Source organism: Ammospiza nelsoni, chromosome 29 (genome assembly GCF_027579445.1).
Source record: "Ammospiza nelsoni isolate bAmmNel1 chromosome 29, bAmmNel1.pri, whole genome shotgun sequence".
Classification (NCBI taxonomy): Eukaryota; Metazoa; Chordata; class Aves; order Passeriformes; family Passerellidae; genus Ammospiza; species Ammospiza nelsoni.
Genome location: NC_080661.1, coordinates 1,161,986 through 1,184,527, shown reverse-complemented (window position 1 = coordinate 1,184,527; position 22,542 = coordinate 1,161,986). Strand labels below are relative to the sequence as shown.

The 22,542-nt window shown below is 49.8% G+C and overlaps 1 pseudogene; it reads left to right on the top strand.

Annotated features, from left to right (window-relative positions):
• Positions 1 to 21,805, top strand: part of LOC132085194 (zinc finger protein 239-like) — a 130,125-nt pseudogene extending 108,320 nt beyond the window's left edge.
• The last annotated feature ends 737 nt before the right edge of the window (positions 21,806 to 22,542 follow it).

The following is a 22,542-nucleotide window of genomic DNA, read 5'->3' as shown; positions in this document are numbered from 1 at the left end:
TTGGCTTGTGCCTGGCTGAGGGCTTGAGGACTGTGGTGAGAGAAGGGATAGGGAGTGGAGTGGAAAATATCAGTTACGCAGGCAAATCTGAGGTGTAGGTGGGATTTAACTGGATTAGGTACTGCATTTCATGGACTTGATCACATGAAGAACTGAACATGAGGTAGGACTATTTAGTTGTTATTCTAAATGCTGCATTTACTAATATGTAATGTAGTTTCTTCGTATTTTGCTCAGAAGCTGTCCCAAAAACATTGAAGTCCAACTAAAGTCTTCATAAACACAAATTAATAGCTTACTTTTTGTTAAAAACAGAAGCTGAAAGGGCCAATGGCTCTTGCATTCAGTAATTCACACATTTTAAAGGAAGTGGCTCTCTCTTGTTCCTGTAGCTAGCTTGTCTCTTCAGGCTAGAAAACATTTCTGGGAGCATTTCCTTGCTGCTCCTATATCTCTATGCCCTTGGAATCTGATGCTAATACTATATTTTTCTAAAATTAAAAAATTTTAAATGTCTGCAGGCCCTTTCATTTTGTAATCTGCACCTGTCACTCAGAAGGGAAAAAAGTCTGGTAAGTTTTTTTTCTTGTAGGCCTCTCAAATTGCAGCCCATTGCATTTAGCTGCAAAATCCTAAGTCATGCTAACAGGATGCCTGAAATGGACACTGGTCTGGTAGAGAGTAAAAAAAATTGCCTGATACAGATGCTATCAACTATTTTTAGTTCCTGACAGTCCAGTATTTTCCTTACCTAAGGGATACCTGTTCATATTTCTTTCTCTTTTTCTTGCAGCTCTCAGTTCTGTGATGACTGAGAAACAAAAATACAAAGTAAGGGTGTGCAGAGTAGATGGACTTTATGAGAATTAGGGGGCAATTTGACCATACACTGATCTGTATGATTGCCTTCTTCTGTGAGATTGTAGTGGTGTTGTAATATGTGTTGGGAAATAATTAATGCTATAAAAGCATGTATTTCATATAAAGATTGCAAAATCCAACCAAGTCTCTGATCACAAGCAACCTGAGAGGCAGGAGTCTATTCAAATTCCGAAATTCCTGAAGGTGGTCAGATAACGATCGGAACTTTAGCCCAAGAATAGACACACCCAGCACAATGATCACCATTATCCCGAGTCATGGGAAGACCCCTAAGAGCGATCATTGCCCTGTTGATAACATCGATCAAGATAGCCAAAGTCGCCGCCAGAAAGATACCTGTGAATATGTGACTTCCCTGAATCTGATCAGTGCTGGCTATCAACAAGGAAATGGCGATTGTCCAGCTCTGCACACTGCAAGAACCAACTATGAATATGCAGAGTTACAAAAGGAACTGGGACTTCTTCGCTCAGGCATAATAAACTATATAAAGCATCCCTACAAGAAGCAGCTCTCGTGAATGGTGGAGGGTCCGATGCAATAGAGGTGGGATCCAGGTTCACCCAGCACCGAACCCGGGCTCGACACTGTCTCTTTGGCTGTGGTGGTTTTGAAGACCATATTTTAGTCGCGGAAAAAGATAAAGAAATCTTTTTGCATTTTTTATAATTTGGCTTTTGACTGATCATTCATAACAGTTCCATATAGATGATTCCACATTTGGTGTCTTGCTGCATAAATCAAGAGCACAATCAGTTCATGATTAGCACCAGTACAAGCTGGACTTCCCAGAGTAGCCAACTGAAAGAATCTGAAAAGAAGAAATGCAGGAAATGACTTGGTAAACCTTGCCTGAAAGATGGGTGACTTTTTTTTTCAGTAATCTATAATCCATTCCCTTGGCTTTTGGCTTTCTTAGCAAGGCCATCTGCATCCCAAATTCCCAATGAAGTGAGAAGCCTGGGCTTGTGCAAGTGCCTGAAAGATGCCCTGTTCCTCTGCAGGGACATTTAGGCTGGAACAGCAGCTGAAGCCCTCTCTGGGGCAGCCTCCTCCAAGCTGGAATTTGTGCCATGCTGGGAGAGGAGGAGGAGGGGGAGAAGGCTGGCGCTGTGTGGCAGGAGCAGGAGGATTGGCCACAGGACATTCCGTCTGCACCGCTGCCCCGCAATGGGCGGCTGTGCCTGGGGCTCTGGGCCTGGCCCCGTGTGCGCTGAGCTCCTTCGGCTGGGCTCAGGTTCCCACTGGGACTGGGCAGAGCCTGGGCTCAAACTGGGGGCAGCAGCAATGCAAAACACCTCTGGGCATCTGCATTTCCTGCTGCTGGGAAGGAGCAATGAAGTGAGTCGAGAAGTTCTGGTTTCTGTTTCTCCTGGTGGATTTTTTAGTTTAATTCCACATTGCGGAGGCCATTTCTGTGATGGCCTCTGTCAGTTTATTCTATTTCAACAGTGCCAGCAACAGGGCTCTGTTTGAGCACTGCAAATGTGGCCTGGGTGGCTTTAATTCCCCTCACTTTAGTGCTCAGGGGCTGGTGGACATTCCAGTATCTGCTGATCTTTATGCCTGAGACAAAAATACTGACTTCACTGTCATGAAAGCACCATGGGTAGCACCAACTGAAAGAGGCACTTGCAGTTTTATGGATAAAATTCAGGTGGCAAGCAGAAGAGGGCCAAGAGCAGTCATGATCCCCAATTCCCAAAGCAAAGGCGCCAGCAGCCTCCTGCTGTCACCTCAGGGTGAGTCAAACAGAGCTGAAAACAGTGCTGGAACCTGATCCTTTCTTCCTCTGAGGGCTGTCTCAGGGCAGCACAGGCAGGCCCTGAGCAGTCAGGGCTGTGTGTGGGTGCTGGTTGCTCTGCCCCAGAGTTCAGCTGGGAAAAGCCCTTGGGAGCCGAGGCAGGAGCAGGCGGGAAGGGGCCGGCACTGCTGCTGCTCCTGGCCGGGAGCCCCGGCTGGGCCGGGCCGGCACCCCCTGCGCTGCGGCTGCTGCTGCTGCCAGAGCCGGGCGGGACTCGGGGACAGGGAACGGACACGGGGGGACAGCAAAGGCCTGGCGGCTGCAGGGATGGTGGCGCTGGGGCCAGCACCAGCACAGAGCTTCAGCCCACAGTTAACCCCAAAGGAAACGCTGGGGAAAGGCTCCATTTCAGCCTTTCTGCACTCATGGCTGTGAAGGGACTGAAATAAAAGGAGAACAAGCAGGGCCTGACCCCTTCTCCTTTTGGAGGAGCCCGGCGCCTGGGGCTGTGAGGGGCCATGAGGGGCTCTGAGGGGCCATCAGTCACGAGGCGCCATTAAGGGCCTTGAGAGGCCATGATGGGCCATGGGGAACTCTGAGAGGCCATAGGGGTCTGTGAGGGGCTGTGGGAGCCCAGGCACCTCATGCAACCAAGGGTCCATCATGTCCCAGCAGGGCCTTATGGAACCAAAGGGACCATGGTGACACTATGGAGCCTCATGGTATCACAGGTCCATTGTTACACAGCAGCCACAGCAGGACTGCAGAACCAAGGAGATGATTGTGACACTGCACAACTGTGCAAACCTGGGAGCCTACCAGGGAAAAGGCAGTAGCAATGCCCTGGAAAGACACACCACAGGCTCTGGGCACTCCTCACAGCTCAGGGTGAGAAAAGAGACTTCCCCATGGTGTTCTGCAGCACTACGTTCATTTGTCCCAGTTCTGTCCTCTCCATTGGCCTTCTCTACCCCTTTTACACGTCTATGTTCGTGTTCTGGTGAGTTCTCCCTTCCCATTGGTGTATAACCCTGTCCATCTACCCTGGCATTTCCCACTGGTCCCTTCCCACTGTACCACCCCTGAGCCCTCAGGATACCTGGTGCTCTCCATTGCACCCTCTTTCCCTCCATTTATGCCCTGGACAATCCTTTCTCTTTGGCCTCTGGACACTTTCAGCATTTCTCTGTGTGTGTGTGTGTGTGTGTGAAGGTCTGCCCGAAATAAATGGGTGACGAATGATTTTTGGGTGCAAAAATAACCAACAAAAGGCACAGGGGTTTTGCAGTAAAAAATCAACAAGGTGCAATTTTATTGATTATAACCACAGCTAAATATGCGTTTGGTTAAGGGATCCGGGGAAGAGAAGGGTAGGACAAGGGAAAAAGGGAGGAAAGAAGGTCAGGGAATGGGGTATAGCTACCAAAACGTGATGTCTTCGGGGTCCCGCCGCCGAAACTCGCTGGTACACGTCTTGGGGAGTACTCAAAGGGCAGTCGAACCGAACCCCAATATATATACTGTTCTTGGTTGGGGGAAGGGTGGCTGAAATTAGGTTTCCATGGAGGGGAGAAGAATAGGAACAGGAGGAGGGGGTGAGACAGTTCCATTGTTTTCATGGTTGAATGCTCACAGGTACGTTAGGTTTTTCCCCCTCCCTGAGTTGGGAGGGAGTACAGTCCCAGTCTCTGGAAGGAGGTTGCCAGGGGCTGCCACGGGGGTGCCATGAGGGTGCCAGTACCGTGCCAGAGGGGTTCTTGGTTCCTTGATGAGGGGATTCGCATCTCTGTTGGTCCATCACGGTGGTTGAAGACAGGCAAGAGGGGTCTTCTCATGGAGCGGGGGGGAGCCACCCCAGAGCTCAGTCCAGCCAGGTCAGGAGTTTGGAAGAAAGTCCAGTTCAATTGTCCAGAAAAGGGCAGCATGCCCCCTTCGAGTACAGCATGGCGTGTTCTGCAAACATCACTTGTGAACACACTAGATAAGCAGGAGACTTTCTTTCCCAACTGGCTCAGCAGTTTTAACCCTTCGGCAGTCTTTTCTCATGACGATCGTGAGGCAAAAAATGAAGGATTTGTGGATGGACTTCTACACGACCCCGTGACTCACGATTGTCTTGAGGAATTTTCATCAGCAGAGCTCTAGAGTGTCTTTGAGACTCGTTGCACGTCGGTAGCATAACCCTGGAAAAGTAGGGATGACAGGAAAGAGGGGATAAAAGGGGAAGAGAAGGAAAAGAAAGAGGGAAAAAGGGAACCAACAAACATAAACATATTTAATATTGATCATCATAACAATTTCACATGTGGTTATCTGTTATAACAATTTCAAAAAAATTATGATTAATTTTAACAATTTCAAAAAAATAATAATCAAAGCAATATCATTTGTTTAACAATGTCAAAATGATTAAGACAAATCACAAATAATCAAAACAACAAACAAATCATAATATAATCATCATCTTTTAAAATTATTTTCTAAAAATTAAAGTAACTTTCTGTAAATCATACTTGATATTTAAGAAGTTGTTCTAAAGCACATATGCTTGATTCATAACTGTTTCGTATCAAGTGTTTTGGGGACATCTATTGTATCGAGTACACCAGCTAAGCAGTGTGCATTGACTACAGTTGACAGTCTCTTAAGCTTTTTCATCATTCTCCAATTCAAAATGAATAGGGCTGCTGACACGATAAAGCCAAGCATAACTAGGATCAAAAGAACAACAATTGGATGGCACACACTGTTCAGAACACCTGTGGCAGTAGGTGACCACCCAAAGAGAGTATCCCACCACCTATGCTCAGCATCCTGCTTTACCCTCTCCATAACCTGGTGTATTTGTCTCATGTTGTGATGAACAGTCACCAGGGTCTTCTCCTTGATTTTCTCAAGGATGTCAACCAGGTCTTGATGGAGCAATAGTTGTCTCACAAGGGTGAGGTTCATTCCGATAGGAGTGGGCATCAGCTTCTGGATCAGTGTGTAGTTGGATTGCAGTAGGTGGTGAGAAGTAACTGGAGCTTCATAAGAGAAATTGCATCCTACTATCTTAGTAAAGTTACAAGCACAGAAATTTCAATGATTTTTAGTATCTACTATAACATTTTATATGAGCACAAAATCACAAATAGTTCTAAAGCATTCACATCTATCGCCTATGTATATAAGAACTGTTTCAAAAGCCTCACTAGGACAAATCTCAAAATGACAGATATTTTGCTCTCTATCTTAACAAATGTCTTGAGCTATGATTGCATTGCTTTCACAAATGAGCCCTTGTTGTTCTCGGGCAATACAAGATTCCAAATTAATAGTTTACCATTTCTTACCAATTTGACGGGCCCATTCTCTGTGTTCAGAAAAAATAGAGAATGGCTCCATCGTAATTCAGTTCTAATGCTATAACAAGGAAAATCAAATGTACTGAGGCATTGCGTATGGTTAACACAAAAACTGTGGCTGTATTTAAAATGGGATCACAGGTCAAAATTCACTAGGTTCCACCAGGATTGGAATTCTCTTTCAGAGTCAGTGTCACTGTGCCAAATTATTTTCCGAATTTCAGTAGGAAAAGTGCCTTCTTCATCTTCTCTTAATAATTGAGGCAGCAACTGACTGCATCCATAATTGTGCCTGGATACAGCTGAGAGCCAAAGAAACATTGTTTTGTGTAGCACAAAGTGCATCAATTATCAATTTCTGATCATTTAATATGTTTGATAGCAGCCACTGGTGTGTTCACAAAAGCCAATAAGAATGACTGCAGTGGTTGCTGTACTTTGATCAAATCTCTAATTGTTACAGCCAATTTATTCAAGTTCAATTAATTTACATGGTATGTGTAATATCATCACCTGGTGTTACCATAAAGGAAGGGAAAACATTATTTCTGTTGTCCATCATTAGTGTTATCATGGTTTATCAGGTCTTCATGTCCCTCGGAGTTCTTCTGAAAAAGCAAACACAACAGACTCTGCCACTAATAGGCAGAAAAATTTAGAATAATGGAATTGTCAGAGAGGTTTTGAACAGCAGTGGTACTTCCCCTACAGCAGGAGGGAGCCCACCAAAACCAGGTTGTCCAGGGTAATGTGCTGGGTTCTTGAAATCATCTGGTCCCTGTAGTGAAGGAATTGTGCTTGGAGCTGTTGGGCAAAAAGCAGTGATTTTGGAACACTCATTTACCCCCCATCTATAGTAAGAGGTATGAGAAGTCCATTTAATCTTTTCACCTTCTGCCCAATCCTGCACACTTTTGACAGTAAAGTGAGAAACATTACCAGATTGAATTTCCTGTGGGTTTAGGAAAATCCCAAACCATCCCTGCATTGCTTTAACAGTATTATCTCCTGTAGTTCTTTTAAAAGCATCAGCCTGGAGCAACCCAAATATAAACATATCATAGGACTTGGTGTTAATACAGACAAAAAAGTAATTCTGTCCCTCACTTTGGAAAATACTCCAAACAGTTAACAGTTCCCCAACCTGGGCATTGTCCTGTTCCTCTCTGTTAGCAGAAGTGGGGGAGAGAGGAGGGGTTGCTTTAGTCACAGGGGCAGGTTTATTTTGGCTGCTACCCAAGCTGCCAGTTTCTTGGATTGCCCAGTTCTCCTCCATCTCCCTGGGAGCCCAGCCAACCACAAACACTCCCCCTTCCCAGGCAGTGTACCTTTTCTCAGCATCTTTGAAACCACAGGAATAAAAACCAACAGGTTTTTTCAGACCCTCAGGACCCTGCTGCCAAATGTGTACTGGAAGTTGTGAGGAGGCAAATCCCCACTCCACCTGAAAGGGGTCTGTAGGATGGATAGGGTCCAGTGCTTGGTGAGCTGTCACTTCAAGAATCAGCAATTGCAATGTTTCCTTCTGAGAAGAAGTCCAATCCCATTTTATTCTTTTTCTCAGCAAGTCATAAAGGAGAACAAAAGGGTCATTCTGGTTACTAAGAAATTTATCTGGTCTTTCTATAGGAGACATAGCTACTATGGTTTTCTGGAGGAGAATTGCTGTAGGTTTAAGTGTTCCCAGAAGCCTTTGAGTTAAAGAGGTCATAATTTCAGGCTTTACAGGTGATTGGATTGGAGATTCAAAACCAGGAATTAATTTCTTTTCATGAATCAATTGCAGGCAGCCGGATTTGTGAACGTTTTCCAGGAGCTGGTCGGGGGTACCGACCAAAGGGTCTCTTTTTCCCAAGGGGTTAAGTCCCTCAGCCCAATGAGCTGTGTGCTGATTTAGGGACCATGGGATGTGTCTGTCTGCTGTTGTTAGGAATGCCCTATGTCCCCAGCATCCACCGGCTTCTTGTTCTGACAAAAGAATCTGATCTCCCCCAGTGAGAGACACTTGACAAATGTGTTCTGTTTCAGATTTCTGGGGGAGAAGCCCGTACTGCTTTGCAAGTTTTGTTAATTCAGTAGCAGTGTACGGGATTTCTTTAGTGGTTTTGTGTGGGTTAAGATCTTCATTATTGATATAGTTGCATTCTGTTTCAATTAGAGGTTTTATGTTGTTACAGCAGTGTTTCCCGCAATTTTTCATCAGGGTAAATTCTGTTTGAGAACAATTTTGACTAGTGTGAGGAGTTTCTTTCTCCTCTGTTTCTTTTGAGGAATCAGAGTTCAGTGAATTTTTAACATGTTCCTCTCTCAGGGCAGTCCGTAACAAGATATTTACATTTCTTTCTTCATCCAATTGTTTTTGCAAAACTTCAACTAGGTTTTGGAGGGAGTCTATGATAGCATTTTCCTCACTTTTTCGCTTAAAGCGAGTTTCTATGGCTGCTGTGAGACAGGCACCCAAGACTGAGCAGAAGATGGTTTTATTTGTGCCCAGTTTAAATTTTATTTCATGTTGCAAAGAAGATATGCTATCAATAACATTTTCAAAGTTAAACCAATTGCAGTTTGCCCATTCTTCTCCCCCTGGAGAAGGTGTGGCATTGTATTTAGCAAGCAGAGCATAAAATTCAGCTTTACCTTTTGCACTGAAGTTTTTAGTCATTTTGTGAGGGGACCAAAGCTACACCAGGGAGTTAACTTAAGTTACACAAATCACACAGCCTTTTCACTGTCCCCTTGCTTCCCTGGGTAGTTGAAGAGACAGAATCAGTCTGGGAGGCTCTGTGAGGTTGCTTCCAATTTGTCTCTTCCTTCCCAGACAGTACAGATACGCAGTCACATGAACACACACACACACACAAATGTTTTCTTTGTGAGGGGACCAGAACCTAGAACAGGGGGAAAACCACTCAGCCTTCACTGGGCTGCCCCTCGCTCCCCTGTGTAGGTGAAGGGACAATATCTGTCTAAAAGGTACAGCTTAATTTCCTCAGGTCTGTCCCTTCCCTTTTAGACAGTCCAGGTACACAAATACAGCAGTAACAACAGTAACGGGTTCAGATTCAGCTCAAGTACAACAGTAACAGGTTCGGATTCAACTCAAATACAACAACAACAACAACAGTATCAATATCAATATCAATATCAATATCAATATCAATATCAATATCAATATCAGTAACAGCATCAATATCAGGATCAGGAGAAGTATCAGTGTCAGTGTCCGTGCCGGTAAGATCAGTAACAGAAGTGACAGTAACAATTTCCCCTGCTTTTGCACCAAAAAATCTTTTGTGTCAATTCCGGAGCCTGTGTGCTCAATCGAGGGTGAGATTTGGCTTTGGTGTGTGCAGTCTGCGAGAGGTTACAGACTACACAAAACCTGCAAAATCTCACTGGCTACTGGAAATCCTGTCTGTGATGCCAATTATGTGAAGGTCCGCCTGAAATGAATGGGTGACAAATGATTTTTGGGTGCAAAAATAACCAACAAAAGGCACAGGGGTTTTGCAGTAAAAAATCAACAAGGTGCAATTTTATTGATTATAACCACAGCTAAATATGCGTTTGGTTAAGGGATATGGGGAAGAGAAGGGTAGGACAAGGGAAAAAGGGAGGAAAGAAGGTCAGGGAATGGGGTATAGCTACCAAAACGTGATGTCTTCAGGGTCCCGCCGCTGTAACTCGCTGGTACACGCACTGGGGAGATCTCAGAGGACAGTCGAACCGAACCCCAATATATATACTGTTCTTGGTTGGGGGAAGGGTGGCTGAAATTAGGTTTCCATGGAGGGGAGAAGAATAGGAACAGGAGGAGGGGGTGAGACAGTTCCATTGTTTTCATGGCCGAATGCTCACAGGTACGTTAGGTTTTTCCCCCTCCCTGAGTTGGGAGGGAGTACAGTCCCAGTCTCTGGAAGGAGGTTGCCAGGGGGGTGCCATGGGGGTGCCATGAGGGTGCCAGAGGGGTTCTTGGTTCCTTGATGAGGGGATTCGCATCTCTGTTGGTCCATCACGGTGGTTGAAGACAGGCAAGAGGGGTCTTCTCATGGAGCAGGGGGGGAGCCACCCCAGAGCTCAGTCCAGCCAGGTCAGAAGTTTGGAAGAAAGTCCAGTTCAATTGTCCAGAAAAGGGCAGCATGCCCCCTTCGAGTACAGCATGGCGTGTTCTGCAAACATCACTTGTGAACACACTAGATAAGCAGGAGACTTTCTTTCCCAACTGGCTCAGCAGTTTTAACCCTTCAGCAGTCTTTTCTCATGATGATCGTGAGGCAAAAAATGAAGGATTTTCGGATGGACTTCTACAGTGTGTCTGTGTGCTGGTGCTCTTGTGGTTCCTACCCATTGGCACAAGGCACTCTTGAGGAAGGTTTTGTCCAGACCACCTAAGACTGCAGCAATAACTCATTTTTTTCATTTACTCTGTGGTGCAAATAAACCATTCTGTCTAATCATGATCAGAAAAAATCAGAGCAGTATTTATGTAAATTTATCTGGTATTCTATGATTAATCCTGTGGGACAAATAGCATTAAAGTCCAATTCCAATGTCCAATCTTTTACACCTTTGAGAATGACTGGGGGTGGGCTTGGATCCAGCCACTCCCAGACTCCTCTCTTAGAAGGAATTTTAGAAGTCTAGGGGCCCTGCACAAGTTTGAGGAATCATGGTGGCTGTTGAGTGTCATTTTTCCACCTCACGTCTCGGCAAGAGTTTCACCAAAAAAGAAATAAAGCTTTTGCCTGAAGCTCCCTTTGTGCCCATGACAGAAACCCCTGTGAGTGTCTGGGACATCCTGGCTCTTTGGCAGCCTGGAGACTCCTGGGATGTCACCATGGAGCCCCCGTGAGTGCCTGTGACAGATCGGTGCCTTTGCAGCCCAAGGTGCCCTGGGATGTCACCATGGAATGGCTGAGACTGCCTCTGACCACAGGGCTCTTTACCATCCCCAGAAAGCCCTGGGAGGTCTCCATGGAGCCCCTGTCTGTGCCTGTGACATTCCAGCTCTGGAAGAGCCTGGAGATTCCTGGAAAGTCCCCATGGAACCCCTCTGAGGGCCTGTGACAAACCTGTTCCTTAGCAGGCAACCACCAGCAGCCCCCTGTTGCTATGCTCAGTTTCCATGGCAACCATCACCAGCCCCCTGTTGCTCTGGCCAGTCCCTCGGCAGCTCCATGGAGACCCCATGCCAGGGGTGGTTGCCATGGACACCAGCTGAGGCCTGCAGCCAGAGACCGTTGCCATGGCAACCATTGCAGCCCCATCCCCAGGCTCATGGGATCCCAGAACCACAGAATTGGCTGAGCTGGGAGGGACCCATCAGGATCCTCCAGTCCAACTGCTGGCCCTGCACAGGACACCCCAACAATGCCAGCCTGGGCCTGGCAGCGCTGTCCAAATGCTGCTGCAGCTCAGAGAGCCCTGGAGCTGGGACCCTTCCCTGGGGAGCCTGGGCAGGGCCCCAGCAGCCTCTGGGCAAAAACCTTTTCCTGACATCCAACCTGAGCCTGACCCGACTCAGCTGCAGCCGTTCCCTCCACTCCTGTCCCTGGGCACCAGAGGGAAGAGGTTCACACAGCCCCAGCCAGGGACCCGCTCCCAAGGCTGTTGCCATGGCCACCAGGGCTGGCACCAGCTGGGATGCTCGGTTTCCAGGGGCTGGGGTTCAGGAATGGGATTCCCCAGTTTTCTGCTCTTGCTTAAACTGCGCTGTCCTCGCTGCCCTCCCGCCTCCCCTGGTAAGCGCAAAAGGCAAAGGTCCCAGGCTGGGATAAGAACAATTTATTGGGAACAACAATGAGATAAGGAATGAATGGAACAGAAACAATATTGATAACAGAGTGTATAAATAAAACTGTTTACAGGGAAAACTAAAACACAACTTACTGGGTCTGCCTTGCCACGTATTTCCTCCTGCCTGGAAAGCACACCCTTCTCCTCAGGGAGAGTGAGAGAGAGAGAGAGAGAGTCCCTTTCCTGTCCCTGGAAATGTCCTGAGGTTGGAGAGAATGTAATGACACAGCCATGGCAAGACCCTCATGTTTTTCCATGCCACATCATGACACTGGTAGGGGCAGGGAAAGGGACAGGTGTCTTCCTAGCATGGATCAGAAGGAAAAAATGGATCACCAGGGCTCTTCCCAACATGGATTCTCCAACTATGGATGAAGTTGGGGCAGTGCACAAAAGTCCTCCTGCATTGGGGCATTGGCAGAGCTTCCCTTACAGGTGCCTCCATTGGTGTCTGGTTAAGACAGAGATCTGGGTGAAGCTTTTCCCACTCTGGGGACACTCGTAGGGCCTCTCCCTCTCCCCAGTGTGGATGCGCCGGTGCCTGATGAGGTTGGAGTTGTGCTTGAAGCCCTTCCCGCACTCAGGGCAGCGCAAGGGCCTCTCATCCGTGTGAATCTGCTTATGCCGGACGGGACTGGAGCTGCTCTGAAACCTCTTCTGACACTGGGGACACTCGTAGGGCCTCTCCCCCATGTGGATGCGTTGGTGTATGACAAGGGCAGAGCTGGAGCTGAAGCCCTTCACACATTCCCCACACTCATAGGGCCATTCCCCAGCGTGGATCCTCTGATGGCTGATCAGGGTGCTGCTCTGCCTGAAGCTCTTCCCACACTCCAAGTACTTGTGGGGCTTCTGCCCATCATGATGCTGCCCATGGACTACCAGCTCCGAGTTCTGGCTGAAGCTCTGTCCACCTTCCTGGCTCAGGGTGGGTCTTTCCTCCTCAGAGAACCCTGGGTTGGGTTTGGAGCCCCTCCTCCCCATGGGGGATCTCCAGGGCTTTTCCTCCCCATTGGATTCTTTTCCCATGGAGCCACTCGAACCGGCCTCTTCCATGAGGTTGTGCTGTGGGGATTTGTTGTCCCTGATCTTGATCCTCAGCTCCTTCTCTGGTAGAGGAAGGACAAGCACAGGATGGGATTTCCCTCCGTGCAAGAGGAAGGGGAAGGAGATCCCCCCAGTGCATCCCCAGCAGGATGGCGTTGGCAGCGGGGTTGTCCTGCAGCGAGGGGATTTTCTGGGCTGGGAGATGGAGCAGGAGAGAGAGGGGGAAAGGGGCACTGACTTCCTCCTCACCTGCCTGGGTGTCCTGAGGCATTCTCATCTTCCTTGAGGTGTCTTCCGCCATCTGGCAAAGTTTTAGGAATGGGATATTCCTAAAACAAGGAAGGAAAACAAGGGTTGAGCACAATGAGCTTTGTACTGATTTAAAAACAAACCTGGGGAAGAGTCTAAGCCAGAATTCTAATTCAGTAACAAAATAAGGATCAAGGAAATTATACAGAAACACTGCCTTAAACTGACATAGTCAGGATATAACCTGACACCCTGTTGGTCAGGGTGGTGGCAGCAGTCCCAGTAAATGGTGGCTGCAGTCCTGTTGGAGAGATGAACATGACTCTGTGGAAGCAGTGATCCTGTAGAAGGGTCTGGTCTTCCTCTGGATGTCCAGTGGTGGATATGGAGTTCTTGTCCTCTGGGAATTCAGTAGGCAAACTGCTCCTGGTGTAGCAAAGTGTCAGCTTATATACAGGTAGGAATGCTTGGATCCTCCCCCTGGGCGGAGCATCCCACAATGGGAGGATAGAATTTTATCAGTTCTGCAATGACACTCAATGGCCCATTCAAAGGAGATATCTCCCCTGGAGGGCATTATCAGGGGTGAGTCATGGAAGAGATAAAGAACACTGCCCCACCTGTTTATAGCAGTTGATGAAGATGGGGATTGAAAACATGCATTTGGTTACATCTTGCATGGCAACCTGAAACAGTGGGGTAATCCCTGCTCGGTGGGTGAACACCACCCCCCTTACCCAAACTGGCTCAGCTGTATAACCCCCACCCCGAAAAGGCCACACACACAGGGGACAATGTCACACTTGGCCCCCTCCAGGGGAAGTCTGTTTCACAGGCTGGGGGACTTTGCCAAATGTTAGAATAATTTTTCTCTTTGTCCCTGTCACCTTTGTGACAGCTACACATAGCTTCCCCTTTCTTTTCATAATCTGTATTGGGCCTATTTTCCACTTTTCTTTTTTTAGAATGTGCCAGCAGCTGAGCTGGAGCTGTGCAGGACCAAAGGAATTTGGATTTGCCACAAAATAGCTTCTATTGTAAGTTTATAAAATTTTGGGATTTATTTGCCTTTCTATCACAAGTGACTTGTTGGAAGAGTAAATTCAAGGCATGTTATCTAGGGTCAATTTTGATTTCTGACAATGAACAACATTACTTCTTCTGGTGCCCAGAGTATGCTTGTGAAGCCTCTGTTCCTCTTGCCCTGGGAGATGCTTGGGGGGGGTTTCCCTGTCCCTGTCACCACAGGCCATTCCTCAGGGGGTCTCCATCATTCTCACCCCAGAGAATGCCTGGAGGGTTCTCCCTCCCTCTCACCCCTGTGCCAGGGGGTGCTCAGGGCAGTCTCTGTCCCTCTCAGCCCAGGGGATGCTCGGGGGGTCTCCATCCCTCTGGTCTCAGGCAATGCCTGTGCAGGGCTGGGGACCAGGGGCTCTGTGTCCTTCTCACCGCTGAGGGTGCTCAGGGCTGGGGGGGCTCTCCGACCTTCTCACACCTGGGGAGACCGGGGGGTCTCTGTTCCTCTCAGCCCTGCTGTGACCCCACCCAAACATCATCGGGGTCAGAGGGACAGAGACACCCCCAAACCCCCAGAAGGGCTGAACCTGGGATTTGGTTTGGGGCTGAGGGTTTAGGAAGGGGCTGGAATTGGGGCGGGGCTTGGAGTTGGGGCTGAGATTTGGATTAGAGCTGGGATTGGGGTTAAGGCTAGACATGGGATTGGCTTTAGGGCTGGGGTTGGAATTGGGTCTGGGGCTAGACAAGTCTGGCACTGGGATGAGATTAAATACAGAACTGTGAGTGTGTCTAAACGTGGAGTGAGATTGAGACCAGGATCAAGGTCAGGTTTGGGATTGAGCTCACCCAGAGTGGGACAGAGGGGATGTTACGGTGGGAAGGTTTGGGGAAAATCCTGGTTTGGGGAAAAACAAGGTGTGAATGCCTATGGTTGGGGATTCCTCCCACCCACGTCCATTTCTAGAAGTCACCTGATGTCCCAAAATCAAGAGTAATTAAAAAAAAGCCACCAGGAGTTTCCCATTTCCAGTCTCATCCCTCTTGGGTTATGGTTGGTCCCCCATCTCAAGGCTGGTGGGGATCCCATGGGTCCTAGGGATCCCCCCTCTCCCGGGTCCTGCTTTTGGATTCTGGGAGGTTCTGGGGTCCCAAGGTCCCCCTCTCCAGCCTCCCCTCAATCCAGCCACTTGGGGTTCCCCCTTCTTTCTACCACCTTGTCCTGGATTAGTGCAAATTTGGTCAAAACCCTCCAAAAGGAGTTTCCTCTAGAATGCTGATTCAGCAGCCCCACCCTCAGCCAGTTTGGGAAAATATTTCCTTAGAGGAAAGTGGAAAAAAAAGTTACTTTACAGGCAAAGCATTTACCAGCACAAAAATTGAACAATATTAAGCAATAAAACCTCTTGCTGCTCCAAAATAGATGACAAACTCTGAAAGTTCCTCCTTGGGTTGTAGCTCTGCGCACTCAGTGTCTTATCAGTGTCTTATCAGTGTCTTATCAGTCTCTTTTCAGTCCCTCCAGCACTGGAAATGCCCAGGCTAAGCCAGGTGGGTCACAGGTGCGAGCTGCCGGTGGTGTTCTGGCTGTTCAGTGCAGAGCAGATTTAAACAGCTCCAAAGAAAAAGAAAAACCACAGTCCAGGGAACTTCTCTGCCTCAGCGAGCTAAAAACTAACTAAAAGCAAAGGACAGCTCTGTCCTGCTCTCTGTCCATCCAGCAGCTGGAATGTAGAGGGGTGAGTGCAGTTTCTGAAAACAAACTGCTGCTTCTTCCTCCTCCTCTTCGCTCTCAGAACCAGCCTTAAAGGTGCAGAACTCATTTCTGGGCTAAACAGACCCATGGGGTACGAGCATCATGAAGTCACCCCAGGACACGTCCCTGTCAGGGTCAGGGGGTCCCGTCCCCGCCTCATCTCCGGGCTGCCGGGGGTCCCCCAGCTCCGGTATCGCCCCTTCCCCTCTCCCCGCCCCGGGGGTCCCCCGTTCCACAGCCCCGGCTCTCACGGGGATCCCCAAAACCAATGTCCCGCCCTGTCGGTACCGGGCCATCCCCACGTGCACCCCCGGGACCCTCCCGAGGGGCGATCGCGGCTCCTCTCCCCCCGAGAAATCTCCTCTTAGGGAGCCCGGGGATACCCGGGGCTCGAGTCCGGGATCTGCCGGCTCCGAACAATCTCCAAAAAACCCTCCCGGAGACCCCTGGCTGGAGCCGGGGCGAGCTCGGCCTCCGCCCTCCCCTGCGGCTCGGGGCTGGGGGCGATGCTCCCGGGGCAGGGGGTGCTGCAGGCTCGGCGTGCGGGCGCTGCGAGCGCCGCGATTCTCCCGCTCCCGCTCCTCCTCTCCCTTCTCTTCCTCCCGCATTTCCTCCGCTCCCAGCCCAGACCCCCCTTTCCCACCGCTCTGCCCCGCGGCCCCGCAGCACCGGCTGCTGGGTGGGGGAGCCCCCGATCGGCCCCAGGGCTGGGCAGGGGCTCGGGGACCCCCCCGGGGCGGATCCGTCCCCCCGGCCCGAGCCCCAAATTCCGCTCCGGGGCCGCCGGGCTCTGCGGGCCCGCCTGGCAACCGGTGAGTCATCGGCGAGAAAAGCTCTGGTTGGCTGGAAATTGTTTACCGCGTCCTCTGATTGGCTGGAATTGTAAAAGGCGCTACGCCCTGCGGGTGTTCCTGGGAGCTGCGGAGTCCGGGCGGGAGCCTTTTCCTGTTTCTTTCTGTTCTCTGAGACCTCTTTCTTTTTCTTTCTCTCTTTGAGACCTCTTCCCGCTTTCTTCCTCTCCCTTTCTCCTCCCCATTTCTTGTTCCGTTCAGTCCACGCTCAATAATCGTCGGTTGCTGTCCCACGCTCTCATTCGCTCCTTCGGTGCGGCAGAGGCGTCTCTCCCTCGCGGGGTCGTAATCCGTGGACAGGGTCCCTTCCCACCCCAGTCCCTGGAAAATGTCCATCAGAGCCACCTTTGCTGTGTGCTCTGGGAGCCCACAGAGCTGCTGGAGCTTCTCCCCTTGGGAGGCACGGCAGGAGCAGCACCCTGGGAGCCTCGGGAATGCCCCTCTGGGATCCACGGCACACACTGCCAGGGGCTGGAATTCCAGTTCTCAGCTATGAAAAGATGGTCCTGCCCTTGAAGGCAAAACTGTCAAGAAGGAGCCAAAAGCCAAGTGGAGCAAGATTTTACAGTGGCATTTCACTGCGAGCCTTCATAACTTCCCCCATGGTTGTTGTAGCTCCTGAATTGGGAATTAAATCTGGGCACGGTCTTTGGTGTGAGCATCCCTGGGTCAAGGGAGACATTGAGAGAGAAACAGAGCAGACAAAGAGAGGCAGGAGAGAAAAGAGGGCACAAACACAGTCAGCTGAGAAGGTGGTACTCTGAAAACAGACCAGAACTGACTGAAAAGGAATATAACAGAAAGGAATAATTTTGCACCTTTTATTTACTATCAAAATACAATTTCTTCCCCTTCTCACAAACATCTTGCCAGTGTCATTCAGCAGGGCTGTCAGAAAGTCCTTCATTCTGGGTGGATGTTCCAGGCTGCAGCCACAAGGAAAGAGGAATGGGGATTTTCCTGCTCCTGGGGAGTTTGACATCCTCATCTGAGGAGAGGAGGAGGCACCAGAAGAAAAGGGCAGCTGGGCTTCACCCTTCCACAGGAAAAACGGGGCGGGAGAATCTCTCATCCTGTCTGCTGCTGCTCCACAGGGATGTGAGGGCTGATCCCAGAGCCCCAAGGGTCACAGTCAGGGCTGCCCTCAGGGAATGCTCGCCTGGTACGGAGGGGCAGCGTGGGAGCACCTGGATCTTGGGGCACCCAGCTGCCCCCCATGTTTGGAGGTGCCTGAGGAGGGCTGGGACGATGCCAGGGACATCCTGCAGTGACATCCCTCTGTCCTGCCCTGGGTGAGCTCAGTCCCAAACCTGACCCTGACCCTGGTCTCAATCTCACTCCACGTTTAGACACACTCACAGTTCTGTATTTAATCACATCCCAGTGCCAGACTTGTCTAGCCCTAGACCCAATTCCAACCCCAGCCCAAAGCCAATCCCATGTCTAGCCTTAACCCCAATCCCAGCGCTAATCCAAATCTCAGCCCCAACTCCAAGCCCAGCCCCAATTCCAGCCCCTTCCTAAACCCTAAGCCCCAAACCAAATCCCAGGTTCAGCCCTTCTGGGGGTTTGGGGGTGTCTCTGTCCCTCTGAGCCCGATGATGTTTGGGTGGGGTCACAGCAGGGCTGAGAGGGACAGAGACCCCCCCAGCCTCCCCCAGGTGTGAGAAGGTCGGAGAGCCCCCCCAGCCCCGAGCACCCTCAGCGGTGAGAAGGACACAGAGCCCCTGGTCCCCAGCCCTGCACAGGCATTGCCTGAGACCAGAGGGATGGAGACCCCCCGAGCATCCCCCAGGGTGAGGGGACAGAGACCCCCGAGCATCCCCTGGGCTGAGAGGGACAGAGACTGCCCTGAGCACCCCCTGGCATAGGGGTGAGAGGGAGGGAGAACCCTCCAGGCATTCTCTGGGGTGAGAATGATGGAGACCCCCTGGGGAATGCCCTGGGGTGACAGGGACAGGGACAAGCCCCCCAAACCCCTGCCAAGCATCCCCCAGGGCGAGAGGCACAGAGACCCCTCGAGCATGTCCTGGGCACTGGACAAAATAATTTGGCAGAAATCAAACTTGACTCTGCATAAATCACTTTGATGAATATTTGATTTTCCCACAAGTCAGATGTGATGAAAATGCAAACATATCCCAAACATTAATAAACTGACAGTACAAGCAATTTTGTGACAATTCCAAGTTCCACTCATTCCTGCACAGCTCCAGCTCAGCTGCTGGCACATTCTGATAAAAGTGTAAATTCAGCCCAAGACAGATATCATTAAAAGGAAAGTAAACTCTTTGTAGCTGTCACAAAGGTGACAGGGATGAAGAGAAAAATGATTCTCACATTTCGCAAAGCACTCAAGCCTGGGAATTCAGGAGTTATTTGGGAATTTAGCTACTTGAGCTGAGCTTCTTGTAGGACTTTTAGCAGCCTTGTGTTCCTCACTATGGGTGAATGAACCTTGTCAGTCTCGCTGGTATCATTTGCTCCCTTTCCTCCTGTGATTTTAAAAAACATTTCAAGGAAGGATGTCACAGACATTTTTTCATAAAATCCTCTCTTTTAGGATTTGTCCTTTCTGGGAAGCTGAGGCCCCAGAAGAAAAATGCAAACAATAATTATCTGCTGATGTGGAATGTAACAGGAGCATCTGTGATTGGTCTTCTGTGAGTGTTTGGATTTGCTGACCGCTCACAGGAGAGTTGGTCCTTGCTTTCTGCTGGACACAGAACTTTGTTATTCATTCTCTTCTTTCTATTCTTAGCTTAGCAAGCCTCTGCAACTTTTCTCTTTATTCCTTTTAGTATAGTTATAATGTATTATATATCATATATCAATAAATCCAGCCTTCTGATCATGAACCAAGATTCTCGTCCACTTCTCTCACCCTGAAGACCTTCATCAGGTGGCTGTAATAGAAGGACAACAAAATATTTTCTTTACACTCCAGGCCCACAAAGGCGATTTACCTCATCAGTTCTCCCATAAGTCACTCAGAGGAAGCTGCAGCCCAGTTTCAAAGAGTTCCTCCAGAGAGAACCACAACCTCCTCAGAGGAGGGAACCATGCTGTTGTCAAAGGCACTTGGGGTCAGAGAACAGTGCCTAAACTCACTGTGCCAAAATAATTTCACAGTCTGGTGAGTCTGGTTAAGAAAAGTGTTAGAGAGATTCCTCTGCCCCAATTAAGGTGATAATGAGACCAAACCCAAAATGAATTTTATTGAACAGTAAATGGGATAGAAAAGGGGGGACAGGAAGGGAATGACAGGAAAAAGAGCCCTCCCCTGGGGCAGGGCAAGTGTGACATTGTCCCCTGTATGCGTGGCATTCCCAGGGTGGGGGTTTTACAGCTGAGCCAGTTTGGGTAAGGGGGGTGGTGTTCACCCCCTGAGCAGGGATTACCCCACTGTTTCAGGTTGCCATGCAAGATGTAACCAACTGCATGTTTTCAATCCCCATCTTCATCAACTGCTATAAACACGTGGGGCAGTGTTCTTTATCTCTTCCATGACTCAGCCCTGATAAAGCCTTCCAGGGGAGATATCTCCTGTGAATGGGCCATTGAGTGTCACTGCAGGACTGATAAAATTCCATCCTCCCATTGTGGGATGCTCCGCCCAGGGGGAGGATCCAAGCATTCCTACCTGGATATAAGCTGACACTTTGCTACACCAGCAGCACCTTGCCTACTGGATTCCCAGAGGACGAGAACTCCCTAGCAACCACTGGACATCCAGAGGAAGACCAGACCCTTCTACAGGATCACTGCTTTGACAGAATCGTGTTCATCTCTCCAACAGGACTGCACCACCATCTACTGGGACAGCTGTCACCACCCTGACCAACAGGGTGTCAGGTTATATCCTGACTCTGTCAGTTTAAGGCAGTGTTTCTGTATCATTGCCTTGATCTTCATTTTCTTTTAAATTGTAATTCTGGTTTAGACCCTCCCCAGGTTTGCCTTCAAACCAGTACAGAAGACAATGTGCGCACCCTTTGTTTTCTTCCCAGAACAGGATTTCCCATTCCCAAACCTTGATTGGATGGAGAAGGAGGCTGTGAGGAAGGAGAAGGATCCCCGGGACACCCAGATAGGTGAGGAGGAAGTCAGTTCCTATTTCCCCCTCTCTCCTGCTCTATCTCCCAGCCCAGCACAGCCCCTGGCTGCAGGACAACTCTGCTGCCAACGCCATCCTGCCGGGGATGCACTGGGGGAATCTCCTTCCCCTTCCCTCTGGCATGGAGCCAAATCACATCCTGTCCTTGTCCTTCCTTCCCCAGGGAAGGAACTGAGGATGGAGACCAGGGAGGAAAAATCTGCATGGCAGAACCTCGTGAAAGAGGCTGTTTTGAGTGATTCTAGCGCACAGGAATCCAACAGGGAAGAAAACACTCAGGAATCCCCCATGAGGAGGGGCTCCAAACCCAGCCCAGGGTGCTCTGAAGAAGAAAGAGCCACCCTGAGCCAGGAAGGTGGGCAGACCTTCAGCCAGAGTTCAGAGCTGGTGGTCCATAAGAAGCTTCATGATGGGGAGAAGCCCCACAAGTGCTTGCAGTGTGGGAAGAACTTTAGGTGGAGCTCCCACCTGATCAGCCACCAGATGATCCACACTGGGGAATGGCCCTACAAGTGTGGGGAGTGTGGGAAGGGCTTCAGCTACAGATCCAACCTTGTGACCCACCTACGTCTCCACACTGGGGAGAAGCCCTACGAGTGTCCCCAGTGTCAGAAGAGGTTTCAGAGCAGCTCCAATCTCCTCCAGCACCAGCGGATTCACACCGAGGAGAGGCCCTTCCTCTGCCCTGAGTGCGGGAAGGGCTTTAAGCACAACTCCAACCTCATCAAGCACCGGCGCATCCACACTGGGGAGAGGCCCTACCAGTGCACCACATGTGGGAAGAGGTTTCAGACAAGCTCCCATCTCCTCCTGCATGAGCGGATTCACATGGATGAGAGGCCCTTCCACTGCCCCGACTGTGGGAAGGGTTTCAAGCACAACTCCACCCTCATCACCCACCGACGCATCCACACAGGGGAGAGGCCCTACGAGTGTCCCCAGTGTGAGAAAAGCTTCACCAGTAGCTCTCACTTGACCAGACACCAACGGAACCACCAGTAAGGGAAGCCCTGCAAATGCCAAAAATGCAGGAACAGCTTCATGCCCCACTCCAGCTTCATCCCCCATTAGAGGGCCCACATTGGGAAGAGCCCTGGTGATCCAGTTTCCCTGTAGTCTACGCTGGGAAGACACCTGTCCCTTTTCCTGCCCTTGCCAAAGACATGATGTGGGACGGAAGAACATGAGGGTCTGGCCATGGCCGTGTCATTACATTCACTCGCACCTCAGAACGTTGCCAGGGGCAGGAAAGGGACACTCCCTCTCTCCCTGAGGAGATGAGTGAAATTTCCAGACAGGGGAAATTGTGGCCAGGAAGAGCCTGTTGTTGATGTATTAGTTTTCCCAGTAAACTGTTTTATTTATCCCTTCTCTTATCAGTATCATTTCTGTTTCTGTTTGTTCCTTATCTCATTGTTGTTCCCAATAAATTGTTCTTATCCCAGCCTGGGACCTTTGCCTTTTGTGCTTTCCATGGGAGGCGGGAGGGCAGCAAGGGCAGCGCGGTTTTAGCAGGAGCAGGAAATTGGGGAATCCCATTCATGAACCCCGGCGCCTGGAAACCGAGAATCCCAGCTGGTCCCAGCCCTGGTGGCCATGGCAGCAGCCTTGGGAGCGGGTCCCTGGCTGGGGCTGTGGGAACCTCTTCCCTCTGGTGCCCAGGGACAGGAGTGGAGGGAACGGCTGCAGCTGAGTCGGGGCAGGCTCAGGTTGGATGTCAGGAAAAGGTTTTTGCCCAG